At 43.4% G+C, this 12,708-nt stretch overlaps 1 protein-coding gene and 1 long non-coding RNA gene across 2 annotated transcripts in view; both read right to left on the reverse strand.

Annotated features, from left to right (window-relative positions):
* Nucleotides 1-12,708, reverse strand: part of PSD3 (pleckstrin and Sec7 domain containing 3) — a 141,861-nt gene that overhangs the window by 6,793 nt on the left and 122,360 nt on the right. The window lies entirely within an intron of this gene.
* LOC137464694 (uncharacterized) lies at nucleotides 1,822-11,991 on the reverse strand. Its single transcript, XR_010994363.1, has 3 exons — nucleotides 11,889-11,991; nucleotides 4,476-4,583; nucleotides 1,822-3,111 (listed from the first exon to the last, which is right to left on the reverse strand). It is a non-coding gene; the product is annotated as an uncharacterized lncRNA (long non-coding RNA).

Consider the following 12,708-nt stretch of genomic DNA (forward strand, 5'->3'; position numbering starts at 1 on the left):
CCTTTCCCCATCCTCCTTTATGCCCATGGCATGGATAGTCAAGCTGTAGCAGGGATATACACAAAGCCAGTATGTTAGCACAGGACATGAATGGGTCCTTCATTCCTACCTCTGACTCACTGGCTGAGTGAAAGCACAAAAATATTTGTCCAGTTTCTGATGCAAAAAAATGAGTACAAGTTCTAGAAAAGGGTGTTATTCTTTGTCTATCTCCCATCTTCCAGGAGATGCTGCTCTCTAAGTACATTATCATAAAACAGGGCTTTTGGTGGGTGTATTAAAACAAGGTCTACTGTTGCTGCACAACCGTACCCTTCTGACTATGCCCCATGCTCAAACAGAGACAGATAGCACCATGCAATTTGCAAAGATCTGAGACAACTAGACACACACAGGGAAAGGGGCTGCAATGACCCTAGGGCTGTGACCAGATTGCTGCAGAGGTGACACATAGAGCACATCAGTGCTTGGACTCAGTGATCCTAGAACTCAGTGATTGTAGAGGCCATTTCCAAACCTAATGATCCTGTGATTCTATGCTGGCTTCCAAGACAACATACCGGCTTTTGTCTCTCTCAGTCAGAGGCTTGTCAGCATTTGCCACAGCATGCCAGAATTCCTTACGCCCCAGAAGTCCTTCTGGGCGGCCACCATTCTTCCAGTGCCTTCAGGTCCCATTGCTTTCTGTTACTGTCACCAGTGGGGTGACATTGTCAGAGCTGCCTAGAACATCTGGACTAAAGCAGCAGCCAGTGATGATGTACTACCACCAACAGGGTCTTTTTCCCAAAAGGTTTTCATATGGTGAGCACTGGGAGTTCACAGCCTGAACAGCACTGCTTATGAAACCTTATGATCATAAACCTGTAAGGAGTGCTCCATCTTTTGTGTTGAGTCCCCTGTCCCATACTCTCCTTGTCCACTTCTGTGGCCTAGCCAATTGTACAGCTGGAATAATCAGTAAAAGTGCTGCTAGGTCCATGGAAAATCCTTCTTGTTGCATTTTAGACATACAGAAGATCAAGCCTTAGGACATCTTGCTAATGGTTGTTTGCATTGACATGGAACAGGAAAAAGCCCTGAGGGGTTGCAAGTAGCAAACTCAGAAGCGCATAGAGCAAAATAAAGCACCGAGCTGTGACAATGAGGTGGTGCCACAGAAGCAAAGCAGAGCAGTATGTGGTACATGAGACCCTACCAGCTGCCGTCAGTCCTTGCAGCCAGTGTATCTTTGGCTGCCGGTGTACATTCTGCTCTCTTTCCTGCAAAATTCACGATAGAATTAAAACATCAGTACTTCATATGTACAGGTTTTCTTCTTCCAGTACCCAGGCTGGATCCTGCCCTGTGTTTTTTCATAATTTTTCTGCCTGTCCTTAATAGAAGAAATCAATACATGAGCACTGAAGTAAAACTGGCCCCAAGGAGAAACAGAGAAACACTGAAAGACCTCAGTAACTAGAAAAACGAGTAACACATAAGAGGTTACATCATTTTACACAGTGCAGTGTCTTAAAATTGTACTACAGCCATAATTTAATAAACTGAACTCTAAGTCAAGTGCATACAGATAGTTTGTTGTTGCTGAATTCCCTGCTCAGGTCTTGTTAATATTTTGTGATACTAGACCCTACAGAAGTTAATAATAAATTAGAAAAGAGTGCAATTAATTGCTGTTTAAATGGCTGAGATTGAAGACATCTGTATAGAAGCATTCACCTTCTTCCCTACCACCTGTTCCTGAAATAATTAGTTGCAAAGGAAAAAAAAATAACAAGCAAACAAAAAAATTACAAAATCTGAAAGAGTACAAGTCACAGCTTTGCTAAGACTTGCTTTATTTTCATGTCAGGTTCAGTTCAAATTCATTTAAGCATAGGCTAAAATTACATTGAAGCAAAAGGAGTTGAAGTAATTCAGAATCAGCAGACAGAATCATTGTAATAAAATAATTTATCCATGACATGCAGTGGATTTAGGCAGTGGTTTAGAAGAGACGGATTCATTTTCCTTCTCTGCCATATTATTTCCTGCATAGGCTAACACTCCTGGACATAATAGGATATGTACCTCACAGCCTAGATGTTTTAATGCTACTTCAAGTCATTGTGGTACAAGATGAACCATGCCTAAATGTACTGCTTCATTTCCAGTCCAGAGATGGACTGGGCATCCAACTGTAGTAATGTGGTAAGTCACCTAAACCTAAACTAAAACAATATCATACAGAGAGTGCAGGTTAGCAGGTGTTTACATACTGCCAGGATAAGAAATAAAGTAGTACAGTAGTAAAGAAAACCCAGACTAAGACCCTCATGAGCAATGGAGACAGCATGCCATCAGACACAAAAAACTCTCCCTGGATGCAGGGGGAAGAGGAGCAGAAAGATCCCCCTTTTCCTTGCCCGCAAGTCAACCTGGCAGAGCTGTGGCTTGTCTGAGCCACAGCAGAGCCCTCCACTCAGTGTCACTATCCAGGCCCTGGGTGATGTGCCTTACACACGCCAGTCTCCAGCAAAAGCATTGACTCTCAACAGCATTTAGGCACAGGCTCCACACATTTAAACAACTGTCTCTTTCATGATAGCACGTTGTGGGTAACCCAAAATGTTTTGTATTCCATATCTATCTGTGCCCAAAAATTTTTAGTCTCTCTAAGACCCTGCAGCCAGGACATGAACAGGTGGAACAGGTGGAACTGTGTGGGGGGAGGGGGCTGGTATTGCAGGCACTTTAAAAGTCTGCTCAGGCAGGCAGCTCGGCTTCTTGTGCCACATTATTTTTGCTTTCTCACTTATATTAACTCATATTCGTTCCTTATTGGTGGAAAGGGATTGGCTGAACCTATAAATGGAGGCAGCTCATTTGAGAATATTCTCCTTTAAATTGTCTAAGACCAAGACATAGCATTATGGGCATGAAAACCCAGGCTATTCCCCCAGTATTACCTCTGCCCAGCTGTTGTGCTCAACAGTCCATCAATCTTGTTCACCTGTGAGGCTTGCCAGTGTACTGCCTTGTTGGGCTGATGTTTATGGATGTGTTGAGCTGCTGACAGACTGAGCACAGCACCTACTGCAGTTCAGGAACTCACTTATGATCTGACAACACCTAATTAATTCCAGGAGGAATCAGCTGCAAGCTATCAAGTATATACTGCCCATGGAAAGACTGAAAATCATACATGTAGACACCAAAAATCATGCATGCAGAGATGTCTCCAGACCTAACGGGCAAGCCATCCAGCCTTTACAAACAGCCAAGCATGGGCTCATGCTGATTGTTTCACCACCACATATTTTTCCTGAATTTGGGAAAATATTTCAGTTATGATGTAAGAACAAGAAGTTCTTTTCCAAAGAACTGCATTCCTCAGTTCTTTGAAAAAAGCCAAGGAATAAGTAGTTCAACGCAGTGCCAGCAGAAATAATATCACCTACATATTTTCATTGCTGGGAGCAAGAAGAATCTCAGGGTCATCCATCTGGAGCAAATTCACCCAAAGACCACTGTGGAGCCCAGAAAAAAATGCAATGTTCTGTTCTGGCTATCAGCACCAACTATTAAGAGCAGTTTTTCTGCCTCTGCAAAATCTCTGCACAGAGGCAAGGGGCAGGACAAGAATTGTGTTTCTGCACCCCATGTGAAGGAAACCAAAGGTGTAATAAATGTGTCTGTCCTTTAATGCCCATGAGTAGGAACATCGAGAAAACTAGAATGAGCATTTGAGGCTAAAATCAGAGCAGGTGCCTGGTACTGAGAAACGGTGAGAGCTCAATCTGTTTAGCTCTTTGAGAAATAACTAAATAGGCTGTGACTGCACTGCAAAAGCACCTCTGCAGGACAGAAAATTCTGGACTGGCTGTTTAATCAAGCAGAGAAAGGTACAATAGGAACCAAGGCTGGAAATTAAAGTCAGATATTTACAAGGGTGAAATTAACCATTTGTGGGAGGTAACAAGAGCAGCACATTTAGACCCCTTCTGGGAGTGCAAAGCTTGCTTGGCTTATCTATTGTAAGGACATGCACACTATTGAGACAATGCAGGCAATGTAGTGCAAGTCCAAATGGTTGCATAGCACCTCCATTGCACCTTCCCCACCTTTGATTTCATTCACATTAGACACCACAGGAAGTGAGTGAGACTGGACTGTTCAGTAGCACCATTACCAGCAAGCTTCTCTTTAGCCATTACAGCCCATTGTAGCATTTTTCAGTTATAGCACGCTATCTCCCTTATGGGAATTTCTTGATTTCTCTTCTTACCTGCTTTTTTAAAATGATAGAACACCTCCTGGAGCACTGAAATCTTACCCATGTTTTTTTCCCCTCATGGCTCTTGCTATGCTTTCCACACTTCTGCTCTTAGGAGAGCAAACCTTCATTCCCAGTTCAGCCCAAAAAAGTGAGAGGACACCTACAGTTAATTTACATCTAAGTGAGCATTTGTGAGAGTAAAGAATAAAGGTATTACTGTGCAAAATGGTTCCTGTGGCAGCACTAATCAATAGTTGCTTGATGGATTGCCTGCCAGGAGTCTTTCAGGCACATCATTTCAGCTGCTAGACTTTCTGCTTGCTCACTGCTTAACAAAATAAATAGACATGAATCATGATATTTAACATAAAGCTCCAACTCAAAATCAAAGCTGTTTAAAATGCACAGTGGTTTGCCCCACTCCATCCCTCTGTTCCTTTGCTCACAAACAATGTTAAGTCCCAGCTTTTCTGGAACAGGCACAAAGCTTGAATGATAACCTCTTCACCAAGAACTGCCTTTTCTTCTGCAATCAGTGATTGCATTCTCTAAACAGCATTCCATTCCTCATTGCCTCCTGAAAAAGGAGCCATTTGGAGAGAAAAGAATGGAGATGTAAGTCCATGTAGCTGATGGGAGGCTGGTATTTCATGTATGGCTTTCTTAGCTGCTGTGATGCAATGGCACAAACTGTTCCTTCTACTCCTGCACCCATTGTGCTACAAATCTGAAAGCTCCCACCACTGAACTGTCTCCACATGCAACTGCATCAGATTTCAAAATATAAGAAGCAGCAAGGAGCCCAATTTTTCAGAAGCAAATGGCTTCTCAGTAATAATGAATAAGTGTTTGGCTCTCCAGAAGATCCTGTTTCTATTCAGAAACATAGTTTGTTTCAGATTTTTTCTTAATCTGACTTTTAAATGGATAACGCTTTTCTTGAAACCCTGTACGCCTACAGACCACTAATAGCCTCAAAAAGGGTGAATAATCATAGCATCAACTTTTTTTGGCCAAAGAGCAACATCCAGCTCCATCTAGCAAGTTCTGCCCCCTCTTCTATCTTGCCAACCCCATCAACACCCTCTGGCACAACTTGATCAGGTGGGAAGCTTGAAGTGATGTAGGATGAATATTCAGGCTCTGAATAATGATTCATGTCTTGCTGGCACCAACACCAACAAAAGACTTCCAGGCCAAGGCTTGGGGCAAAGGATGGAGGTGCCACTGTTCCTCCCATCCACCTCCTGCTTCACCTTCCCCCTGCAGTCTTTGTAAGCCTCCTCTCCCACTCCCTTGTCCTCTGAGAGCCAGGAAAACTTGTCATGCTCCTCTGATCCAGATTTTTTCACAGCACTGAGTTTTGATTCTTGCCCACTGCTCAGTCCTTCAGCCCATTCTGCCTTTCAATCCCTCTAATGACAGATTTCCCTTGCCATTCTCCCAGAGCACCACCACCCCTTGGACTGTGACCAGAGTTTTTGTATTCTGTCAGGACATTTTGAGCTCTACTCTGGCCCATTTAAGGGGGTCCTGCCTTTTCCCCCCACTCCCCATGGGCATCCATGGCTGCAGTCACCAAGTCCTCATCCCTGCCATGCAGCCACCCAGAAGGGAGGTGAGCTCTTCATCTACCTCTGGGGAGCATTGCTCACTACTGTTCTGATCCTTCTGACTCTTCCAGCAGCATTAGCAGAGCAGCACAGGCAAGTGCCAGGCAGGGTACTTGTTCTGCGAATGGCACAGATCACACAGTCCCCTCCCTGGCAGCTGAGTTTGGGGGAGACTTCCCAGTTCTATGCAACTCAGGGCAGCCAGGAGACTGCCACTAGTGGGAAAGCTAACAGGGAGAAATTTGGGTGCTGAATGTTGGAGCATCAACAAGGATGAACCCAAATAATCTGGGCTCAGATGAGAGCAGATGTCTAAGCAAAACAGCATTGCAGCTGGGTACCCACAGAGAGAGTCCAGGTAGCTGGGAAATCCACAGAAGAATGATGAAGAGTGAGTTTGGTAGGAAAGAGGTAGTGCGCCCTGTTGCAGCTCAGGATTTTGGAGCACAGCACTACACACTGGCATGCTGTGGGGCAGCAGAGGCATGCAAGACCTGGATGTTTCTGGGGCGATGCATGCTTAGTGCCGGGGGCAATGTTATTTTGGAAAGTCAGAGGGGAAATCTGACTTGGAAAAGTTGATGGGTTACAGACATAGCTCAATTCCGTGAAGAAGAAAGAGGGACTTTCAGCTTGAAATCTCTTCCTCTGCAGCCCCACTTCACTGTCCTCCACTTATAAGGGAGGCACATGGAAAGCCAGTAAGAGCATAGCACTGGGAGATATCAGAACTATACACTGCTGGATGGAGTTCTTGTCTTATTTTTGACAATGCTACACATATCTTATGGCTACACGGTGCATGAAGAGCACAGCATGGCACCTCTTTTTCAAGTGAAAAGCAGTTTAACTAGGCACAAGATGGGTCCCTTGAGAAACTTCCACTGGGGCTTTCCAAGCTCAAATGTTTGGAAACTACAGGGTGATGCTCTCTGGAACAGCCTTTGCAAAAGCCATGACTGCACGAAAGCACACAATGCAGTCAGTCAGCAAATCTGTTGTCATCATGCAATGACAGAAAAGTGCCAATAATAATAACCCCATCCAGTGCTTTGCAGACTGAGCAGTGCTGGCTCTATCACGTTATCAACAAGGTCATTCCTAGCCATAGTATTAGGGATTATTTCTTATTTGCACCATGCAAGGAAAAATCTTGCATTCAAAACATTTTGTTATAGTTTTGGAAAATCCTTCCATTTCCAGTATTCTTGTCCCTCTTCTTCAGCTTAGTTGTCATCTAATGTATTAATGTTTAATAATTTCTGTGTTAAAGTCTTTAAATTATACATAAGAATTCAAAACCAAACAGAAGAACTTGAATATTTCATGTTAAAACTAAATGCTTTATCATTGCTCATAGAGTGAAATTAATAAGGAGACTGTGCCAATGCTGTATAATTTACACTGTGCTTAAGCGGAAAAACAGAAAGGCTCTGGGGCTTATCTCTGTTTGAAGTTGTGCTTTCCTTTTCTTACCTGGCAGGATGGAAGTGCTAGGGCAGAACTGCTAGGGCAGAGCTAACTTCTACCCCCAATCAAAAGAGCTCCTATTTTTGTTTATTGTGAGTAAAATCAGCTTTAAGAACAGTTAACAGTAACAATCATCTGATCAGAGGCAAATAGTCACAGTGTTTTGTTTTTCTCTCTTTACTAACTATTTTGTCTGCTAATCTTCATGCTCTGCAGCCAGTCAGTGCGCCCTGACCCTACTAAAATGTAATGGCAAAAAGTCCAATAAACCTCCACCCCTGAATTTCATGGGCAGTTTGGGCATAAATCTTTGAAACAAATCCACAGTCTGGAGGTATGGGAGGCCTACACATTGCTTAGCATAGCAGAACTCTGAACTCAGATGATGACTGCAGTACTGGTGACCACAAACACATCTGTTGAGTTCTACCGCTTGCTCCAAAAATGGGGTTCTGCACTGAGCTAAGAGAGCTGCACATATAATAGAAGTGTTAGTCAGAATTGCAGAGATTCAGACAGTTGCTGAAGCCTTCCCTGATGACAACTCATAACTAAAAAAGCTGAAAGCAATAATGAAGGATAAGACTAAGAAGGGATGATCTTCATAAAGGAGGTAAAGCTGTCAAAGTACTGGAGGCGGCTAAAAAAGGAGTGTGACACAAAGTAATTCATTGCTTTTTCTAGAAAAAGGGAATTCACCTTCCAGATATGCTCATAAATTCCTGTGTGACCCAGTTACTTAGGCTTTATGTGCTTTGTTTTCCCTGTAGAGGACATAGGGACAATAGCTCACAGAGAAGATACAATTTAATGTGTTCAGTTAGAACAAAAACAAAAGCACTAAGGGGCACAGATAAGCAAAGAATTACATATTCCAATGACACCAGTAATACCAGCAGGCAGAACAGTAACAGCAAAAACCACAGTAGCATTACACCATTCAAGGTGAGACAGTGCAAGGACTACAGAAATTTATCAGGCCTCAAGGCATACATGCTGAGGAAATATGGAATAAAAGTTGTACTTCAACAGGAGGTACCTGAATAGAAAAGAAGGGGTCATGGGCTTTTTTCCTCCCTTCTCATTTTAGCATCCTGTGGCAAAATCAGGGTTCCATGGAGTCAAATGAGAAACCTGAAAATCCCATTACTTGGTGCAGGATTTGGTTCTCTTCATCTTTTTAAAGCCATTTAGATGAGAGACAGAACAGAGAAAATTAACAGGGGAAGTTTTTGGGGTTTGGCACTCCAATGAATCAACAAGTTTTTTTCCCAAAAATGCTCAATTTTCAGCTGATGAAAGCTAGTACATATTCTCTCTCTTCAGCACCCGAGTGATCTTTCTTTAACTTTTGGAAGCTGGGGTCAGTTGCCCCAAATGTGATTTCACCAACTAGAATTTTTAAGTCAAACTCCTTAAATGCTTGAATCAAGTGGACATTTAAACCCCTCAAATTCAAGGAATCAGCCTTGGTGAGTCAGAGGGAAAAGACTACTCCTGTGATTGATCACATTAATGACTCAAAGCTCAAGTACACATTTGAACAAACTAAACTGTCCCCAGGGCTCATAAAACACCATGCCAGGTGTTCTGCATTAAAGTCACACCAATCTATGAAAGCCAAGCGGTTTGGAAAATATTAGGATTAATGTTTATTGGTATTGAATGTACATAGCCAAAGCCCCTGCCCTGAAGACTTTACAGTTTAAATAGTACAGGCAGAACTGGCAGGCACACATGCGGCTCTGGCCCTGGTCTGCTCCTGGGAAGCTGAAGGAGGTGGGGAACCTCTCAGGCTCCTGGGCACAGAGGCAGATCACAGTACAGCTGTGCTGGAGCTGATAGCTAATAGGATATTACAGACCCTTCTCTGTAATCATGAGAGGCTGGGCCCCAGACTGCACCATCAGCACATAGGAACTCCCTGCAGGACTTTTGCAGCTCCTTACACTTGGCAGATGAGGCCCTGTCAGTCATGCTGCACACTGAACTAAGCATCAAGACACATTTGATGATTCACGAGTGCAGCAAGAACTCAGAGGGCTGCAAAATACCTCCAGAGACTTGTTTGTGCCAAATTTCTTAAGTCTGAATTAGCTAAAGACGTGAATCAAATTGCTGTGGAATTTAAAAACGAGATTGAGCTTTTATGTCCATATTTTGAAAAGGGAATTATCTTGTATTGCCCTGGAAGGTACATGGAGGCCACCCTGCCTCTGAACTGGGAGGTCCACACCAGTCTTCAGTGCAGTGCAGGTCATCCATTTTAAAAACAGAATTACCTCACTTGAGGTGTAGCTATCTAGTCAACCCTTTGTGGTAACATCAGACATGGGAGTGGGGCAACCTTGACTCACAGTGGAGCTCAGCCGTTATGTTCACAAAAATTTTCTCCACTAAATGCCATTGTGGGTTCAAAGGACAACTCATCTTACCTTCCTGACTGAGTTTTATCAAGCCCTAATAGAAACAAGAAACCAAATAAAAAGTGAGCAGGCAAGTCAGTGTAAACCAAGGGTGCCCACCATAACAGGCAGATATATATCCTGGAAAAAATGCAACAGTCCCCAGTCTTCACACACACGGCAGTGTAAATACGATAGCTTTGAGATCTAAGCACCAGATTGATTAGAAATGTGATATCTCAAAATCCCCAGTTCCAATGCTTGACAGCTGGATGGAGCCCAGTGCCCCAGAATGGAGAAAGGCACAGTAGCTCACTGACGTAAAGCCATACTCCAAGAGGAGCTGTTACAGATGGAGCTCCCAAGAAGACTGAAGCTGGACCAGAAGCATGTCTTATTGGCTGACTGGGTTCTTCACAGAAGAGGTCTCCCATCTACATGCAAAAATTCCCTTTATATTGCTAACGCCCAACACATTGGTCTCTCAACCACCTTCACGGCACTCAGAGGGTTATGTGCTCACCTGCAAGGGAACAAGCAGCTAGGGATTATGTACCTTGAGCAGCTACCTCTGTGGCTTCATGCCTCTTCTCAGTTCCCAAAGTTGGATGTTCAGACCCCAAAAAGGATCTAGTGAAGGATGGCCAAAAAACTAGCCTGAAAGGAGTTTGGAGAGAGAAAGAAAGCAGCTGAAAAGGAAAACACAGCTCTGTAATGTTTCAATGTACCAAGTCCCCATCATCTGCCTACATTTTGCCCACACACCATTTAATCAGCGTGCCAGGAAGCCTGGCTCCCTGCCAGTGGGTATGTGGATTCTGACAATTTGTCCAAAGTGCAGTCAGAAATTGCAGCTAAAAGGAAAGAGCACTTCATTTTTTAATTCTGCATGTGTATGTATATGGGCTTTTTTCCCCCCATCAAACAATTACAACCTCTGACTGCCGCCCACACTGCAGTTGCCTGAGAAACGCAGCGTGGGTATGGCTGTGGTAACAGGACTCGGGTTTTACACCATTCTTGCTATCATTGGCTGGCTGCAAGGCCCCCACAAAACTGTCCCAGCAGCTAGACATGGAAAATATTCCTGTCCCAGGCACAGACCACTGCAAATTTCTGCCAAGGTGAACATCTCTAATGTCTTTATTACTCAGGTAATTATGCTGCTAATGGCATTGGCTCCATCCAGCCCTGTCTCAGTACTTGTACTTAAAGGGTGCTCAGCACAGTTCAGCCCAGCATGGGATGGAACAGGAAGCAGAGCACACCAAGAGCTGAGTGTCACATATACTGTGTGTGGTATTGGCTGGACAGGAGCATTTTACACACCTGCCCTCACAGCAGCATCCTGCCACCTCCTCGATCAAAATAATTTCTTCTCAAAGGACAGGGCACATGTCTGTGCTGAAGACTGCACTCAAAGCAAGTGTTCAGCAACACACATCTTGGTTTACAAGTCCTGAATGGAATTACCCTGAAAAGAAGAAGTGTGTTTTTTTTATGCTGGACATTTGGGCAGAGGAGAGGGTTGCCCAAGCTCACTAAAAATATTCACCTTCCAAAGAGCTGACGGGGCATATCTACACTGCACTTCTGAGTGAGGTAGAATAGAAAGATGATTTCTGTCTGAACAAAAAACATTTTCTTGGAGAGGAAGAAAGCAAACCATATCCACCCCCTTGAACCACTTTGAACAATCGTAGTATAGTGATGGTAGAGAACAAGCTTCAGCTGCATTTTGGGTTTTCTTTCTGTCCTTTCTGCAAAGACACACCCCATCCATCATATCCATCAGACAGTGCACAGCCCCAGAGATGCTGCTGTCTTCCAAGCTACCAGGTGCAGGAAAGAATATCTACCTTGGCTAACTCTGAGAATTTCACAAATGAAGGCCAGTGCACAGCATGCTTTCCTAAACCTATGGCAAGCCCTGGCAGTATTCAAAATGCCTCTGCAAGCAATGGGGGAATAAGAACTTTTCACCAAAGAGCACTCTAGTAAAGGGAGTGGTTAGGCAGCCTTCAGAAGCGCCTGGTCCTTTCCTATTAATGGATTGTCTTTTACAAGTGGTAAATGAATCTGTGTACTGTTCAGTTGCCTCCCATGCTTTTTCTTTATAGTCTTGTTCAGTTTTTATCTTACCTCTGGCTTTCAAACAAATCCTCTCCCTTTGAGCAAGCCCTCCTCGCAATCTTCTTTTCCACAGAGTTTTCAGTCTTTGATGCTATATTCTGCTCTCTTCTGCCATCTGTAAGTTTCCCCTGCATTTTAAGACTGTGCATCATGAAGATAAAGGCCCTTCAGTACCTTTACACATGCAGACAAGCAGTGTTAGCTGAGAAAACAGCACTTGTACACTATGAAAGTCTTTCCCTGAGATTGTAACTCACAGACCTCACTTTCCCAATATGTCATTTCTATGCTGTTTGCATTCTCGAGACTCATCTTATTTAGCTTGTGGTCTGTGGTCATTGGCATAATTCAAATATTTATAAACATTCCTGTAAGCGTCCTTGCAATGGTCAATGTGTAGTGGCTGAAGCAAGTTAAGACTAGGTAGGAAATGTTGTTTCCCTCAATGTAACTGCTACTTCAGGAAGAACTCCCTCCATTTAGATTGCAAGGTCAACATGTAAGTGCTGTAACAAAATTACAGGCTTTAGTGATTATGTGACACACTACTAAGGAACTGGTTAATCTATTAAGTAATCAATATACTGATTATCAAACAAACACACCACTACTGCTAATCTGCAATTATACTATTTTCCACCCTATTACACACAATTACTAAAAGTGCTTATTTCACACTCTTAAAACTTATGAATCACATACATCAACTATTAACTTACAAATCCATCATTTTACCTCTTTATATGACATATCACCACAGTGGAAATCTATCCCTTCGAAGCCTATGCTCTCACAGCAAGATTTTCAGACACGGTCCTCCTGAAGGGAA

This window comes from Anomalospiza imberbis, chromosome Z (genome assembly GCF_031753505.1).
Source record: "Anomalospiza imberbis isolate Cuckoo-Finch-1a 21T00152 chromosome Z, ASM3175350v1, whole genome shotgun sequence".
NCBI lineage: Eukaryota > Metazoa > Chordata > Aves > Passeriformes > Viduidae > Anomalospiza > Anomalospiza imberbis.